We start from the raw sequence: 18,741 nt of genomic DNA on the forward strand, positions 1-18,741 counted from the left end.
TTTGGGGTGTACATGTGATAGAGGTATGTAGGGATTGGTTTGGGGTGTACATGTGATAGATGTATATAGATATTGGTTTGGGGTGTACATGTGATAGAGGTATGTAGGGATTGGTTTGGGGTGTACATGTGATAGAGGTATGTAGGAATTGGTTTGGGGTGTACATGTGATAGAGGTATGTAGGGATTGGTTTGGGGTGTACATATGATAGATGTATATAGATATTGGTTTGGGGTGTACATGTGATAGAGGTATGTAGTGATTGGTTTGGGGTGTACATGTGATAGAGGTATGTAGGGATTGGTTTGGGGTGTACATGTGATAGAGGTATGTAGGAATTGGTTTGGGGTGTACATGTGATAGAGGTATGTAGGGATTGGTTTGGGGTGTACATATGATAGATGTATATAGATATTGGTTTGGGGTGTACATGTGATAGAGGTATGTAGTGATTGGTTTGGGGTGTACATGTGACAGAGGTATGTAGGGATTGGTTTGGGGTGTACATGTGATAGAGGTATGTAGGGATTGGTTAGGGGTGTACATGTGATAGAGGTATGTAGGGATTGGTTAGGGGTGTACATGTGATAGAGGTATGTAGGGATTGGTTTGGGGTGTACATGTGATAGAGGTATGTAGGGATTGGTTTGGGGTGTACATGTGATAGATGTATATAGATATTGGTTTGGGTTGTACATGTGATAGAGGTATATAGATATTGGTTTGGGGTGTACATGTGATAGAGGTATGTAGTGATTGGTTTGGGGTGTACATGTGATAGAGGTATGTAGGGATTGGTTTGGGGTGTACATGTGATAGAGGTATGTAGGGATTGGTTAGGGGTGTACATGTGATAGAGGTATGTAGGGATTGGTTTGGGGTGTACATGTGATAGAGGTATGTAGGGATTGGTTTGGGGTGTACATGTGATAGATGTATATAGATATTGGTTTGGGGTGTACATATGATAGATGTATATAGATATTGGTTTGGGGTGTACATGTGATAGAGGTATGTAGTGATTGGTTTTGGGTGTACATGTGATAGAGGTATGTAGGGATTGGTTTGGGGTGTACATGTGATAGAGGTATGTAGGGATTGGTTAGGGGTGTACATGTGATAGAGGTATGTAGGGATTGGTTTGGGGTGTACATGTGATAGAGGTATGTAGTGATTGGTTTGGGGTGTACATGTGATAGAGGTATGTAGGGATTGGTTTGGGGTGTACATGTGATAGAGGAGTGCAGAAGTCCCCCTCCTGTAAGTAGGAAGAGCTTTGTAACTTACCTGTATCACAGAAGCTTGTCCCCCCTCCTCCTCATCGCCCCAGTGACATACAGGAAGATGGCATATGCGCATAGGAGAGCAGAGGTTCCGGCTCAGTGTCACTGGGAAGATAGCACCACAGCAGGGCAGTATTGAGCCTGGGTGGGCCCAGGTACTTGTCAGGGCCGTGGTCTAATCACAGGAGGCGTGGTCTAATCACTGGAGGTGTGGCCATGCACACTTGAAGTGCCTCCATGGCCACACTGCAGCCCAGGACAGAGCAGTGTGTATTGGGCTGAGGAGAAGAGCTGCAGCTCCTGCTGCCAGGTAAACATAGAAACATAGAAAATAAGCTTTTAAACCTACCGGTAAATCTTTTTCTCCTAGTCCGTAGAGGATGCTGGGGACTCCGTAAGGACCATGGGGTATAGACGGGCTCCGAAGGAGACATGGGCACTCTAAAGACTTTAGATGGGTGTGCACTGGCTCCTCCTTCTATGCCCCTCCTCCAGACCTCAGTTAAAGAACTGTGCCCAGAGGAGACGGACAGTACGAGGAAAGGATTTTTGTTATCTAAGGGCGAGATACATACCAGCCCACACCACACACACCGTACAACATGGAATATACGAAACCAGTTAACAGTATGAACAAAACAGCATAAGCCAAAGACTGATCTCAACTGTAACATAACCCTTATGTAAGCAACAACTATATACAAGCCTTGCAGAAATTTGTCCGCACTTGGACGGGCGCCCAGCATCCTCTACGGACTAGGAGAAAAAGATTTACCGGTAGGTTTAAAATCTTATTTTCTCTTACGTCCTAGAGGATGCTGGGGACTCCGTAAGGACCATGGGGTTTATACCAAAGCTCCAGACCGGGCTGGATAGTGCGGTTGACTCTGCAGCACCGATTGAGCAAACATGAGGTCCTCATCAGCCAGGGTATCAAACTTGTAGAATTTAGCAAAAGTGTTTGAACCCGACCAAGTAGCTGCTCGGCAAAGCTGTAAAGCCGAGACGCCTCGGGCAGCCGCCTAAGAAGAGCCCACCTTCCTAGTGGAATAGGCCTTTACCCAATTAGGTAACGGCAATCCAGCCGTAGAATGGGCCTGCTGAATTGTGTTACAGATCCAGCGAGCAATGGTCTGCTTAGAAGCAGGAGCGCCAACTTTGTTGGCCGCATACAGGATAAACAGCGCCTCTGTTTTCCGAACTCGAGCCGTCCTGGCTACATAAATTTTCAAGGCCCTGACTACATCAAGGGACTTGGAATCCTCCAAGTCCCCCGTAGCCCGCGGCACCACAATAGGTTGGTTCATATGAAACGACGAAACCACCTTAGGCAGAAATTGAGGACGAGTTCTCAACTCTGCTCGATCCACATGGAAAATTAGATAGGGGCTCTTGTGAGACAAAGCCGCCAATTCGGATACCCGCCTTGCAGACGCCAAGGCCAGCAACATGACCACTTTCCAAGTGAGAAATTTTAATTCAAATGCGTATGGCGGGAATACGTAAGGAGATTTTAGTAAACTTTTATTCAGCCATTTTAGAGAGTGTCCTTACATACGGGATTGTGGTATGGTTTGGAAACTGTACTGCCGTAGAACGTAAGTCCCTTCAGAGAGTGGTTAAAACTGCAAGTAGAGTTATTGGAGTCAGTTTGCCCTGTATTCAGGATATATATGAAAAAAGGCTCCTCACTAAGGTGAGAAGTATTTTGGGAGATTTATCTCATCCTAATGTGGGGATGTTTTCTGTGTTGCCATCTAATAGGAGTTATCGTTCTATTCTTTGTCGGACCAACCGGTTAAGGGGTAGTTTTTTTCCAAAAGCAGTAAATATGTTAAACCGGATAGAACCGAGATAAATTGATAATTGGGAATGTCTTGGGTTCAGGAGTGCTCTTTTTGTTCTGTTCTCATGGTCTCTGTATATGCTTGCTTTTTAGTTTCGTTGATTGTTCATGCATTTCTTTCTTGAACTATTGATGACAATAAAGTATTATTATTATTCAACCGTTTGAAGAGGTTTAAACCAGTGGGATTTAAGGAACTGTAACACCACGTTAAGGTCCCCTGGTGCCACCGGGGGCACAAAAGGAGGCTGGATGTGCAGCACTCCCTTTACAAAAGTCTGGACTTCTGGGAGAGAAGCCAATTCCTTCTGAAAGAATATTGATAGGGCCGAAATCTGCACCTTAACGGAGCCTAACTTTAGGCCCATATCCACTCCTGTCTGTAGAAAGTGGAGAAAACTGCCCAGGTGGAAATCTTCCGTAGGAGCATTCTTGGCTTCACACCAAGAAACATATTTCCTCCAGATACGGTGATAATGTTTCGCCGTCACCTCCTTCCTAGCTTTTATCATAGTAGGGATGACTTCCTCCGGAATACCTTTCCTAGCTAGGATTTGGTGTTCAACCGCAATGCCGTCAAACGTAACCGCGGTAAGTCTTGGAACACGCAGGGCCCCTGCTGCAACAGGACCTCACTGAGAGGAAGAGGCCACAGATCTTCTGTGAGCATTTCCTGAAGATCTGAATACCAGGCCCTTCGAGGCCAATCCGGAACAATGAGTATTGTCTGCACTCTTTTTCGTCTTATGATTCTCAATATTTTTGAGATGAGCGGAAGAGGAGGGAACACATAGACCGACTGAAACACCCATGGTGTCACCAGGGCGTCCACCGCTACTGCCTGAGGGTCCCTTGAACTGGAACAATACCTCCGAAGCTTCTTGTTGAGGCGTGACGCCATCATGTCTATTTGAGGAAGTCCCCAACGACTTGTTATTTCTGCAAAAACTTCTTGATGAAGACCCCACTCTCCTGGATGGAGATCGTGTCTGCTGAGGAAGTCTGCTTCCCAGTTGTCCACTCCCGGAATGAAGACTGCTGACAGAGCGCTTACGTGATTTTCCGCCCAGCGAAGAATCCTGGTGGCTTCCGCCATTGCCACTCTGCTCCTTGTCCCACCTTGGCGGTTTACATGAGCCACGGCTGTGACGTTGTCTGATTGAATCTGAACGGGTAGGTCGCGAAGAAGATTCTCCGCTTGCCGTAGGCCGTTGTATATGGCCCTTAATTCCAGCACGTTGATGTGTAGACAAGCCTCCTGGCTTGACCATAGTCCCTGAAAATGTCTTCCTTGTGTGACTGCTCTCCATCCTCGGAGGCTCGCGTCCGTGGTCACCAGAACCCAGTCTTTTATGCCGAACCTGCGACCCTCTAGAAGATGAGCACTCTGCAGCCACCGTAGGAGAGACACCCTGGCCCTGGGGGACAGGCTTATTTTCTGATGTATTTGTAGATGGGACCCTGACCATTTGTCCAGAAGGTCCCACTGAAATGTCCTCGCATGGAACCTGCCGAAGGGGATGGCCTCGTGGGCCGCCACCATTTTTCCCAGTACTCGAGTGCATTGATGAACTGACACTCTTTTTAGTTTTAGCAGGTCTCTGACCATGTTCTGGAGTTCCTGGGCTTTTTCCTTTGGGAGAAAAACCCTCTACTATTCCGTGTCCAGAATCATGCCTAAAAATGATAGCCGAGTCGTTGGAATCAACTGCGACTTTGGTAGATTAAGGATCCAGCCGTGTTGCTGCAGCACTCTCAGGGAGAGCGACACGCTTTTCAGCAATTGATCTCTCGATCTTGCTTTTATCAGGAGATCGTCCAAGTATGGGATAATTGTCCGCCATTACCTTGGTGAAAATCCTCGGGGCCGTGGAAAACCCAAACGGCAACGTCTGAAACTGGCAATGACAGTCCTGTACAGCGATTCTCAGGTGCGCCTGATGAGGGGGATAAATGGGGACATGAAGGTATGCATCCATTATGTCTATTGATACCATAAAATCCCCCCCTTCCAGGCTGGAGATCACTACCCGGAGAGATTCCATCTTGAATTTGAACTCTTTCAAATACAGGTTCAGGGATTTTAGATTCAGAATGGGTCTGACCGAACCATCCGGCTTCGGGACCACAAACAGGGTTGAACAGTACCCTTTCCCCTGTTGCATTAGGGGAACCTTGATAATCACCTGCTGTTGACACAGCTTTTGTATGGCAGCCAAAACTATTTCCCTCTCTGGGGGAGAAGCTGGCAAAGCCGATTTGAAAAATCGGCGAGGAGGCACTTCTTCGAATTCCAGTTTGTAGCCTTGGGATACAATTTCGATCGCCCAAGGATCCAAATCTGACAGAACCTGGCTGAAGAGTCGAAAACGTGCCCCCACCAACGCAGACTCCCTCAGTGGAGCCCCAGCGTCATGCGGTAGATTTTGTAGAAGCCGGGGAGGACTTTTGTTCCTGGGAACTAGCCGTTGCAGGCATTCTTTTCCTTCTACCCTTACCTCTGGCGAGGAAGGAAGAGCCCCGACCCCTTCTGGACTTATGCGACCAAAAGGACTGCATCTGATATTGAGGTGTTTTCTTTTGCTGTGGGGGAACGTAAGGCAAAAAAGAAGACTTACCCGCGGTAGCTGTGGAAACCAGGTCCGCGAGGCCCTCCCCAAATAAAACCTCACCCTTGTAGAGATGAGCGCCTGAAATTTTTCGGGTTTTGTGTTTTGGTTTTGGGTTCGGTTCCGCGGCCGTGTTTTGGGTTCGAACGCATTTTGGCAAAACCTCACCGAATTATTTTTGTCGGATTCGGGTGTGTTTTGGATTCGGGTGTTTTTTTCCAAAAACACTAAAAAACAGCTTAAATCATAGAATTTGGGGGTCATTTTGATCCCAAAGTATTATTAACCTCAAAAACCATAATTTACACTCATTTTCAGTCTATTCTGAATACCTCACAATATTATTTTTAGTCCTAAAATTTGCACCGAGGTCGCTGTGTGAGTAAGATAAGCGACCCTAGTGGCCGACACAAACACCGGGCCCATCTAGGAGTGGCACTGCAGTGTCACGCAGGATGTCCCTTCCAAAAAACCCTCCCCAAACAGCACATGACGCAAAGAAAAAAAGAGGCGCAATGAGGTAGCTGTGTGAGTAAGATTAGCGACCCTAGTGGCCGACACAAACACCGGGCCCATCTAGGAGTGGCACTGCAGTGTCACGCAGGATGGCCCTTCCAAAAAACCCTCCCCAAACAGCACATGACGCAAAGAAAAAAAGAGGCGCAATGAGGTAGCTGTGTGAGTAAGATTAGCGACCCTAGTGGCCGACACAAACACCGGGCCCATCTAGGAGTGGCACTGCAGTGTCACGCAGGATGGCCCTTCCAAAAAACCCTCCCCAAACAGCACATGACGCAAAGAAAAAAAGAGGCGCAATGAGGTAGCTGACTGTGTGAGTAAGATTAGCGACCCTAGTGGCCGACACAAACACCGGGCCCATCTAGGAGTGGCACTGCAGTGTCACGCAGGATGTCCCTTCCAAAAAACCCTCCCCAAACAGCACATGACGCAAAGAAAAAAAGAGGCGCAATGAGGTAGCTGTGTGAGTAAGATTAGCGACCCTAGTGGCCGACACAAACACCGGGCCCATCTAGGAGTGGCACTGCAGTGTCACGCAGGATGTCCCTTCCAAAAAACCCTCCCCAATCAGCACATGATGCAAAGAAAAAGAAAAGAAAAAAGAGGTGCAAGATGGAATTATCCTTGGGCCCTCCCACCCACCCTTATGTTGTATAAACAAAACAGGACATGCACACTTTAACCAACCCATCATTTCAGTGACAGGGTCTGCCACACGACTGTGACTGATATGACGGGTTGGTTTGGACCCCCCCCAAAAAAGAAGCAATTAATCTCTCCTTGCACAAACTGGCTCTACAGAGGCAAGATGTCCACCTCATCTTCACCCTCCGATATATCACCGTGTACATCCCCCTCCTCACAGATTATCAATTCGTCCCCACTGGAATCCACCATCTCAGCTCCCTGTGTACTTTGTGGAGGCAATTGCTGCTGGTCAATGTCTCCGCGGAGGAATTGATTATAATTCATTTTAATGAACATCATCTTCTCCACATTTTCTGGATGTAACCTCGTACGCCAATTGCTGACAAGGTGAGCGGCGGCACTAAACACTCTTTCGGAGTACACACTTGTGGGAGGGCAACTTAGGTAGAATAAAGCCAGTTTGTGCAAGGGCCTCCAAATTGCCTCTTTTTCCTGCCAGTATAAGTACGGACTGTGTGACGTGCCTACTTGGATGCGGTCACTCATATAATCCTCCACCATTCTATCAATGTTGAGAGAATCATATGCAGTGACAGTAGACGACATGTCCGTAATCGTTGGCAGGTCCTTCAGTCCGGACCAGATGTCAGCATCAGCAGTCGCTCCAGACTGCCCTGCATCACCGCCAGCGGGTGGGCTCGGAATTCTGAGCCTTTTCCTCGCACCCCCAGTTGCGGGAGAATGTGAAGGAGGAGATGTTGACAGGTCGCGTTCCGCTTGACTTGACAATTTTGTCACCAGCAGGTCTTTCAACCCCAGCAGACCTGTGTCTGCCGGAAAGAGAGATCCAAGGTAGGCTTTAAATCTAGGATCGAGCACGGTGGCCAAAATGTAGTGCTCTGATTTCAACAGATTGACCACCCGTGAATCCTTGTTAAGCGAATTAAGGGCTGCATCCACAAGTCCCACATGCCTAGCGGAATCGCTCCGTGTTAGCTCCTTCTTCAATGCCTCCAGCTTCTTCTGCAAAAGCCTGATGAGGGGAATGACCTGACTCAGGCTGGCAGTGTCTGAACTGACTTCACGTGTGGCAAGTTCAAAGGGCATCAGAACCTTGCACAACGTTGAAATCATTCTCCACTGCACTTGAGACAGGTGCATTCCATCTCCTATATCGTGCTCAATTGTATAGGCTTGAATGGCCTTTTGCTGCTCCTCCAACCTCTGAAGCATATAGAGGGTTGAATTCCACCTCGTTACCACTTCTTGCTTCAGATGATGGCAGGGCAGGTTCAGTAGTTTTTGGTGGTGCTCCAGTCTTCTGTACGTGGTGCCTGTACGCCGAAAGTGTCCCGCAATTTTTCTGGCCACCGACAGCATCTCTTGCACGCCCCTGTCGTTTTTTAAAAAATTCTGCACCACCAAATTCAAGGTATGTGCAAAACATGGGACGTGCTGGAATTTGCCCATATTTAATGCACACACAATATTGCTGGCGTTGTCCGATGCCACAAATCCACAGGAGAGTCCAATTGGGGTAAGCCATTCCGCGATGATCTTCCTCAGTTGCCGTAAGAGGTTTTCAGCTGTGTGCGTATTCTGGAAAGCGGTGATACAAAGCGTAGCCTGCCTAGGAAAGAGTTGGCGTTTGCGAGATGCTGCTACTGGTGCCGCCGCTGCTGTTCTTGCGGCGGGAGTCCATACATCTACCCAGTGGGCTGTCACAGTCATATAGTCCTGACCCTGCCCTGCTCCACTTGTCCACATGTCCGTGGTTAAGTGGACATTGGGTACAACTGCATTTTTTAGGAGACTGGTGAGTCTTTTTCTGACGTCCGTGTACATTCTCGGTATCGCCTGCCTAGAGAAGTGGAACCTAGATGGTATTTGGTAACGGGGGCACACTGCCTCAATAAATTGTCTAGTTCCCTGTGAACTAACGGCGGATACCGGACGCACGTCTAACACCAACATAGTTGTCAAGGACTCAGTTATCCGCTTTGCAGTAGGATGACTGCTGTGATATTTCATCTTCCTCGCAAAGGACTGTTGAACAGTCAATTGCTTACTGGAAGTAGTACAAGTGGGCTTACGACTTCCCCTCTGGGATGACCATCGACTCCCAGCGGCAACAACAGCAGCGCCAGCAGCAGTAGGCGTTACACGCAAGGATGCATCGGAGGAATCCCAGGCAGGAGAGGACTCGTCAGACTTGCCAGTGACATGGCCTGCAGGACTATTGGCATTCCTGGGGAAGGAGGAAATTGACACTGAGGGAGTTGGTGGGGTGGTTTGCGTGAGCTTGGTTACAAGAGGAAGGGATTTACTGGTCAGTGGACTGCTTCCGCTGTCACCCAAAGTTTTTGAACTTGTCACTGACTTATTATGAATGCGCTGCAGGTGACGTATAAGGGAGGATGTTCCGAGGTGGTTAACGTCCTTACCCCTACTTATTACAGCTTGACAAAGGGAACACACGGCTTGACACCTGTTCTCCGCATTTCTGGTGAAATACCTCCACACCGAAGAGCTGATTTTTTTGGTATTTTCACCTGGCATGTCAACGGCCATATTCCTCCCACGGACAACAGGTGTCTCCCCGGGTGCCTGACTTAAACAAACCACCTCACCATCAGAATCCTCCTGGTCAATTTCCTCCCCAGCGCCAGCAACACCCATATCCTCCTCATCCTGGTGTACTTCAACACTGACATCTTCAATCTGACTATCAGGAACTGGACTGCGGGTGCTCCTTCCAGCACTTGCAGGGGGCATGCAAATAGTGGAAGGCGCATGCTCTTCACGTCCAGTGTTGGGAAGGTCAGGCATCGCAAACGACACAATTGGACTCTCCTTGTGGATTTGGGATTTCAAAGAACGCACAGTTCTTTGCGGTGCTTTTGCCAGCTTGAGTCTTTTCAGTTTTCTAGCGAGAGGCTGAGTGCTTCCATCCTCATGTGAAGCTGAACCACTAGCCATGAACATAGGCCAGGGCCTCAGCCGTTCCTTGCCACTCCGTGTGGTAAATGGCATATTGGCAAGTTTACGCTTCTCCTCCGACAATTTTATTTTAGGTTTTGGAGTCCTTTTTTTCCTGATATTTGGTGTTTTGGATTTGACATGCTCTGTACTATGACATTGGGCATCGGCCTTGGCAGACGACGTTGCTGGCATTTCATCGTCTCGGCCATGACTAGTGGCAGCAGCTTCAGCACGAGGTGGAAGTGGATCTTGATCTTTCCCTAATTTTGGAACCTCAACTTTTTTGTTCTCCATATTTTATAGGCAGAACTAAAAGGCACCTCAGGTAAACAATGGAGATGGATGGATTGGATACTAGTATACAATTATGGACGGACTGCCACGGTTAGGTGGTATAAAAAAACCACGGTTAGGTGGTATATATTATAATAATAATACAATTATGGATGGACGGACTGCCTGCCGACTGCCGACACAGAGGTAGCCACAGCCGTGAACTACCGCACTGTACACTGGTTGATAAAGAGATAGTAGTATACTCGTAACAACTAGTATGACACTATGACGACGGTATAAAGAATGAAAAAAAAACCACGGTTAGGTGGTATATATTATAATAATAATACAATTATGGATGGACGGACTGCCTGCCGACTGCCGACACAGAGGTAGCCACAGCCGTGAACTACCGCACTGTACACTGGTTGATAAAGAGATAGTAGTATACTCGTAACAACTAGTATGACACTATGACGACGGTATAAAGAATGAAAAAAAAACCACGGTTAGGTGGTATATATTATAATAATAATACAATTATGGATGGACGGACTGCCTGCCGACTGCCGACACAGAGGTAGCCACAGCCGTGAACTACCGCACTGTACACTGGTTGATAAAGAGATAGTAGTATACTCGTAACAACTAGTATGACACTATGACGACGGTATAAAGAATGAAAAAAAAACCACGGTTAGGTGGTATATATTATAATAATAATACAATTATGGATGGACGGACTGCCTGCCGACTGCCGACACAGAGGTAGCCACAGCCGTGAACTACCGCACTGTACACTGGTTGATAAAGAGATAGTAGTATACTCGTAACAACTAGTATGACACTATGACGACGGTATAAAGAATGAAAAAAAAACCACGGTTAGGTGGTATATATTATAATAATAATACAATTATGGATGGACGGACTGCCTGCCGACTGCCGACACAGAGGTAGCCACAGCCGTGAACTACCGCACTGTACACTGGTTGATAAAGAGATAGTAGTATACTCGTAACAACTAGTATGACACTATGACGACGGTATAAAGAATGCAAAAAAAACCACAGTTAGGTGGTATATATTATAATAATAATACAATTATGGATGGACGGACTGCCTGCCGACTGCCGACACAGAGGTAGCCACAGCCGTGAACTACCGCACTGTACACTGGTTGATAAAGAGATAGTAGTATACTCGTAACAACTAGTATGACACTATGACGGTATAAAGAATGAAAAAAAAACCACGGTTAGGTGGTATATATTATAATAATAATACAATTATGGATGGACGGACTGCCTGCCGACTGCCGACACAGAGGTAGCCACAGCCGTGAACTACCGCACTGTACACTGGTTGATAAAGAGATAGTAGTATACTCGTAACAATTAGGATGACACTATGACGGTATAAAGAATGAAAAAAAAACCACGGTTAGGTGGTAGGTATATAATAATAAATAATACAATTCTGGTCGGACGGACTGCCTGCCGTGTGCCGACACAGAGGTAGCCACAGCCGTGAACTACCGCACTGTACACTGGTTGATAAAGAGATAGTAGTATACTCGTAACAATTAGGATGACACTATGACGGTATAAAGAATGAAAAAAAAACCACGGTTAGGTGGTAGGTATATAATAATAAATAATACAATTCTGGTCGGACGGACTGCCTGCCGTGTGCCGACACAGAGGTAGCCACAGCCGTGAACTACCGCACTGTACACTGGTTGATAAAGAGATAGTAGTATACTCGTAACAATTAGGATGACACTATGACGGTATAAAGAATGAAAAAAAAACCACGGTTAGGTGGTAGGTATATAATAATAAATAATACAATTCTGGTCGGACGGACTGCCTGCCGTGTGCCGACACAGAGGTAGCCACAGCCGTGAACTACCGCACTGTACACTGGTTGATAAAGAGATAGTAGTATACTCGTAACAATTAGGATGACACTATGACGGTATAAAGAATGAAAAAAAAACCACGGTTAGGTGGTATATATTATAATAATAATACAATTATGGATGGACGGACTGCCTGCCGACTGCCGACACAGAGGTAGCCACAGCCGTGAACTACCGCACTGTACACTGGTTGATAAAGAGATAGTAGTATACTCGTAACAATTAGGATGACACTATGACGGTATAAAGAATGAAAAAAAAACCACGGTTAGGTGGTAGGTATATAATAATAAATAATACAATTCTGGTCGGACGGACTGCCTGCCGTGTGCCGACACAGAGGTAGCCACAGCCGTGAACTACCGCACTGTACACTGGTTGATAAAGAGATAGTAGTATACTCGTAACAATTAGGATGACACTATGACGGTATAAAGAATGAAAAAAAAACCACGGTTAGGTGGTAGGTATATAATAATAAATAATACAATTCTGGTCGGACGGACTGCCTGCCGTGTGCCGACACAGAGGTAGCCACAGCCGTGAACTACCGCACTGTACACTGGTTGATAAAGAGATAGTAGTATACTCGTAACAATTAGGATGACACTATGACGGTATAAAGAATGAAAAAAAAACCACGGTTAGGTGGTAGGTATATAATAATAAATAATACAATTCTGGTCGGACGGACTGCCTGCCGTGTGCCGACACAGAGGTAGCCACAGCCGTGAACTACCGCACTGTACTGTGTCTGCTGCTAATATAGACTGGTTGATATTTAAAGAGATATTAGTAGTATACAACAATACTATACTGGTGGTCAGGCACTGGTCACCACTCCTGCAGCAAAAGTGTGCACTGTTAATTAATATAATTGTACTCCTGGCTCCTGCTAACAACCTGCAGTGCTCCCCAGTCTCCCCCACAATTAATTATAAGCTTTTAATTTATACATTGATGACTGTGCAGCACACTGGGCTGAGCTGAGTGCACACAGACTGAGTCACACTGTGTGACTGACTGTGCTGTGTATCGTTTTTTTTTTCAGGCAGAGAACGGATATAGCAGAGAGAAGTGAACGGATATATTATATTAAATAAAAGTTAACTAGCAACTGCACTGGTCACTGACTGTGGTAAACTAACTCTGTCTGCGACTCTGCACAATCTCTCTCTATCTAATCTATCTATCTCTATTCTAATGGAGAGGACGCCAGACACGTCCTCTCCCTATCAATCTCAATGCACGAGTGAAAATGGCGGCGACGCGCGGCTCCTTATATAGAATCCGAGTCTCGCGATAGAATCCGAGCCTCGCGAGAATCCGACAGCGTCATGATGACGTTCGGGCGCGCTCGGGTTAACCGAGCAAGGCGGGAAGATCCGAGTCGCTCGGACCCGTGGAAAAAAAAGTGAAGTTCGTGCGGGTTCGGATTCAAAGAAACCGAACCCGCTCATCTCTACACCCTTGTAAGGTAAAGTTTCCATATGTCTCTTTGAATCGGCATCCCCCGTCCATTGGCGGGTCCACAGGGACCATCTAGCAGAAATTGCCATGGCATTGGCTCTTGAACCCAACAGCCCAATGTCTCTTGCAGCTTCTCTCATATATAACGCTGCGTCTTTTATGTGACCCAAGGTCAATAAAATGCTATCCTTATCTAGGGTGTCAATGTCAGATGACAAGTTATTTGCCCACGCTGCAACTGCGCTACCCACCCATGCTGATGCTACTGCCGGTCTGAGCAAGGCACCCGTATGTGTATAAATCGATTTCAAGGTAGTTTCCTGTCTGCGATCAGCAGGATCCTTGAGGGCTGCCGTGTCTGGCGACAGTAGCGCCACCTTTTTGGACAAGCGCGTTAAAGCCTTGTCCACCATGGGCGAGGATTCCCACCGTAACCTGTCCTGTGAGGGGAAAGGATACGCCATAATAATTCTCTTGGGAATCTGCAGTTTCTTGTCTGGAGTTTCCCAAGCTTTTTCAAATAAAGCGTTCAGCTCATGAGATGGGGGAAACGTCACCTCAGGTTTCTTTTCCTTAAACATGCATACCCTCGTTTCAGGCACAGAGGGGTCCTCTGTTATATGCAAAACATCTTTTATTGCAATAATCATATAATGAATACTCTTGGCCACCTGTGGGTGTAACCTCGCATCATCATAGTCGATACTGGAGTCAGAATCCATGTCGGTATCAGTGTCTGCTACCTGGGAAAGGGGACGTTTTTGAGACCCCGTAGGGCCTTGTGACACAGTCAAAGCCATGGATTGACTCCCTGCTTTTCTCTGACGTCCTAGTGGATGCTGGGAACTCCGTAAGGACCATGGGGAATAGACGGGCTCCGCAGGAGACTGGGCATTCTAAAAGAAAGATTAGGTACTATCTGGTGTGCACTGGCTCCTCCCTCTATGCCCCTCCTCCAGACCTCAGTTAGAATCTGTGCCCGGCCAGAGCTGGGTGCTCCTAGTGGGCTCTCCTGAGCTTGCTAGAAAAGAAAGTATTTGTTAGGTTTTTTATTTTCAGTGAGATCTGCTGGCAACAGACTCACTGCTACGTGGGACTGAGGGGAGAGAAGCGAACCTACCTGCTTGCAGCTAGCTTGTGCTTCTTAGGCTACTGGAAACCATTAGCTCCAGAGGGTTCGAACACAGGGCCTGACCTCGATCGTCCGTTCCCGGAGCCGCGCCGCCGTCCCCCTTGCAGAGCCAGAAGACAGAAGATAAGCGATGAAATCGGCGGCAGAAGACTCCTGTCTTCATTAAGGTAGCGTAAAGCACCATTTTCCCTTCACAGCTCCGCTGGAAGCAGCTCCCCAGGCTCTCCCCTGCAGTATCCTGATACAAGAAGGGTAAAAAAGAGAGGGGGGGCACATAAATTTAGGCGCAAATAAGATATTTAAGCAGCTATTGGGTAAATCACTTTTTATAGTGTAAATCCCTGTGTTATATAGCGCTGTGGTGTGTGCTGGCATAATCTCTCTCTGTCTCCCCAAGGGACTTTGTGGGGTCCTGTCCTCAGTCTGAGCATTCCCTGTGTGTGTGCGGTGTGTCGGTACGGCTGTGTCGACATGTTTGATGAGGAGGGTTACGTGGAGGCGGAGCAGGGCAGATAAGTGTGGTGTCGCCCCCGACGGGGCCGACACCTGATTGGATGGATATGTGGAAGGTTTTAACCAACAGTGTCAACTCCTTACATAAAAGGTTCGATGACGCAGCAGCCTTGGAACAGCCGGGGTCTCAGCCCGCACCTGCCCAGGCGACTCAGAAGCCGTCAGGGGCTCATAAACGCCCGCTAGCTCAGATGGTAGACACAGATGTCGACACGGAGTCTGACTCCAGTGTAGATGAGGATGAGACAAATGTACAGTCTACTAAAGCCATCCGATGCATGATTACTGCAATGAAAGATGTATTGCACATTTCTGACATTAACCCGGTTACCACCAAGAGGGGTATTATGTTTGGGGAGAAAAAGCAGCCAGTGACTTTTCCCCCATCTGATGAATTAAATGAATTGTGTGAAGAAGCGTGGAGTTCCCCTGATAAGAAACTAGTGATTTCTAAGAGGTTACTGATGGCATACCCTTTCCCGCCAACGGATAGGTTACGTTGGGAAACATCCCCTAGGGTGGACAAGGCGCTAACACGCTTATCTAAAAGGGTGGCACTGCCGTCTCAGGATACGGCCGCCCTAAAGGAGCCTGCGGATAGAAAGCAGGAAGCTATCCTGAAGTCTGTGTATACACACTCTGGTACTCTACTGAGACCTGCTATTGCTTCAGCCTGGATGTGTAGTGCTGCAGCAGCATGGACTGATTCCCTGTCAGACGACATTGATTCCCTCGACAGGGATACTGTTTTGCTAACCCTCGAACATATAAAAGACGTCGTCTTATATATGCGGGATGCCCAGAGGGACATTTGCCTGCTGGCATCTAGAATTAATGCAATGTCCATTTCTGCCAGGAGAGTATTATGGACTCGGCAGTGGACAGGTGATGCTGATTCTAAAGAACACATGGAGGTTTTGCCTTATAAGGGTGAGGAATTGTTTGGGGATGGTCTCTCGGACCTTGCATCCACAGCAACTGCTGGCAAGTCGACCTTTTTACCTCAGGTTCCCTCACAGCCTAAGAAAGCACCGTATTATCAAATGCAGTCCTTTCGGCCTCAGAAAGGCAAGCGGGTCAGAGGAGCATCCTTTCTGGCCAGAGGCAGGGGTAGAGGAAAGAAGCTGCACCAGGCAGCCAGTTCCCAGGAACAAAAATCCTCCCCTGCTTCCACTAAGTCCACCGCATGACGTTGGGGCTCCACAGGCGGAGCCAGGTGCGGTGGGGGCGCATCTCCGAAACTTCAGCAACCAGTGGGTTCGCTCACAGGTGGATATCTGGGCTGTACAAATTGTATCTCAGGGATACAAACTGGAGTTCGAGGCGACTCCCCCTCGCCGTTACCTCAAATCAGCCTTGCCAGCTGCTCCCAGGGAAAGGGAGGTAGTACTGGCGGCAATTCACAAGCTGTACCTCCAGCAGGTGATAATCAAGGTCCCCCTCCTTCAACAGGGAAGGGGTTACTATTTTACAATGTTTGTGGTACCGAAACCGGACGGTTGGGTGAGACCCATTCTGAATTTAAAATCCTTGAACACTTATATAAAGAAGTTCAAGTTCAAAATGGAATCGCTCAGGGCGGTTATTGCAAGCCTGGAAGAGGGGGATTTTATGGTGTCGCTGGACATCAAGGATGCTTACTTGCATGTCCCCTTTTACCCACCTCACCAGGAATACCTCAGGTTTGGGGTACAGGACTGTCATTACCAATTCCAGACGTTGCCGTTTGGTCTCTCCACGGCACCGAGAATATTTACCAAGGTAATGGCCGAAATGATGAAACTCCTTCGGAAGAAGGGAGTTATAATTATCCCGTACTTGGACGATCTCCTCATAAAGGCGAGGTCCAGAGAGCAGTTGTTGGTCAGCGTAGCACTCTCTCAGGAAGTGTTGCAACAGCACGGCTGGATTTTGAATATCCCAAAGTCGCAGCTGATTCCTGCGACGCGTCTGCTCTTCCTGGGCATGATTCTGAACACAGGACAGAAGAAGGTGTTTCTCCCGGTGGAGAAGGCCCAGGATTTGTCATCTCTGGTCAGGGACCTCCTGAAACCAAAACAGGTGTCGGTGCATCACTGCACGTGAGTCCTGGGAAAGATGGTGGCTTCTTACGAAGCAATTCCCTTCGGCAGGTTCCATGCAAGAATCTTTCAGTGGGATCTGTTGGACAAATGGTCCGGATCGCATCTTCAGATGCATCGGTTGATCACCCTGTCCCCGAGGGCCAGGGTGTCTCTGCTGTGGTGGCTGCAGAGTGCTCATCTTCTCGAGGGCCGCAGGTTCGGCATACAGGACTGGGTCCTGGTGACCACGGATGCAAGCCTCCGAGGATGGGGGGCAGTCACTCAGGTAAGAAACTTCCAAGGACAGTGGTCAAGTCTGGAGACTTCACTACATATAAATATACTGGAACTAAGGGCCATTTACAATGCCCTGAGTCAAGCAGAGCCCCTGCTTCAAAACCACCCAGTACTGATTCAGTCAGACAACATCACGGCGGTTGCCCATGTAAACCGCCAGGGCGGCACGAGAAGCAGGATGGCAATGGCAGAAGCCACAAGGATTCTTCGATGGGCAGAGAATCACGCGCTAGCACTGTCAGCAGTGTTCATTCCAGGAGTGGACAACTGGAAAGCAGACTTCCTCAGCAGGCACGACCTCCACCCGGGAGAGTGGGGACTTCATCAAGAAGTCTTCACACAGATAGTAAATCGCTGGGAACTGCCACAGGTGGACATGATGGCGTCCCACCTCAACAAAAAGCTAAAAAAATATTGCGCCAGGTCAAGGGACCCTCAGGCGATAGCTGTGGACGCACTAGTGACACCGTGGGTGTACCAGTCGGTTTATGTGTTCCCTCCTCTTCCTCTCATACCCAAGGTACTGAGGATAGTAAGAAAGAGAGGAGTAAAAACTATACTCATCGTTCCGGATTGGCCAAGAAGAACTTGGTACCCAGAACTACAAGAAACGATCTCAGAGGACCCATGGCCTCTGCCTCTCAGACAGGACCTGTTACAGCAGGGGCCCTGTCTGTTCCAAGACTTACCGCGGCTGCGTTTGACGGCATGGCGGTTGAACGCCGGATCCTAACGGAAAAGAGCATTCCTGATGACGTGATTCCTACGCTGATAAAAGCTAGGAAGGATGTGATAGTAAAGCATTATCACCGCATATGGCGGAAATATGTTGCTTGGTGTGAGGCCAGGAAGGCCCCAACACAGGAATTCCAGCTGGGTCGATTTCTGCACTTCCTACAGTCAGGGGTGACTATGGGCCTAAAATTGGGGTCCATAAAGGTCCAGATTTCGGCCCTATCCATTTTCTTTCAAAAAGAACTGGCTTCACTGCCTGAGGTTCAGACGTTTGTTAAGGGAGTGCTGCATATTCAGCCCCCTTTTGTGCCACCAGTGGCACCCTGGGATCTTTACGTTGTGTTGGATTTCCTGAAATCCCACTGGTTTGAGCCACTTAAGACCGTGGAACTAAAGTATCTCACGTGGAATGTGGTCATGCTGTTGGCCTTAGCATCGGCTAGG

Source organism: Pseudophryne corroboree, chromosome 4 (genome assembly GCF_028390025.1).
Source record: "Pseudophryne corroboree isolate aPseCor3 chromosome 4, aPseCor3.hap2, whole genome shotgun sequence".
Lineage (NCBI taxonomy): Eukaryota > Metazoa > Chordata > Amphibia > Anura > Myobatrachidae > Pseudophryne > Pseudophryne corroboree.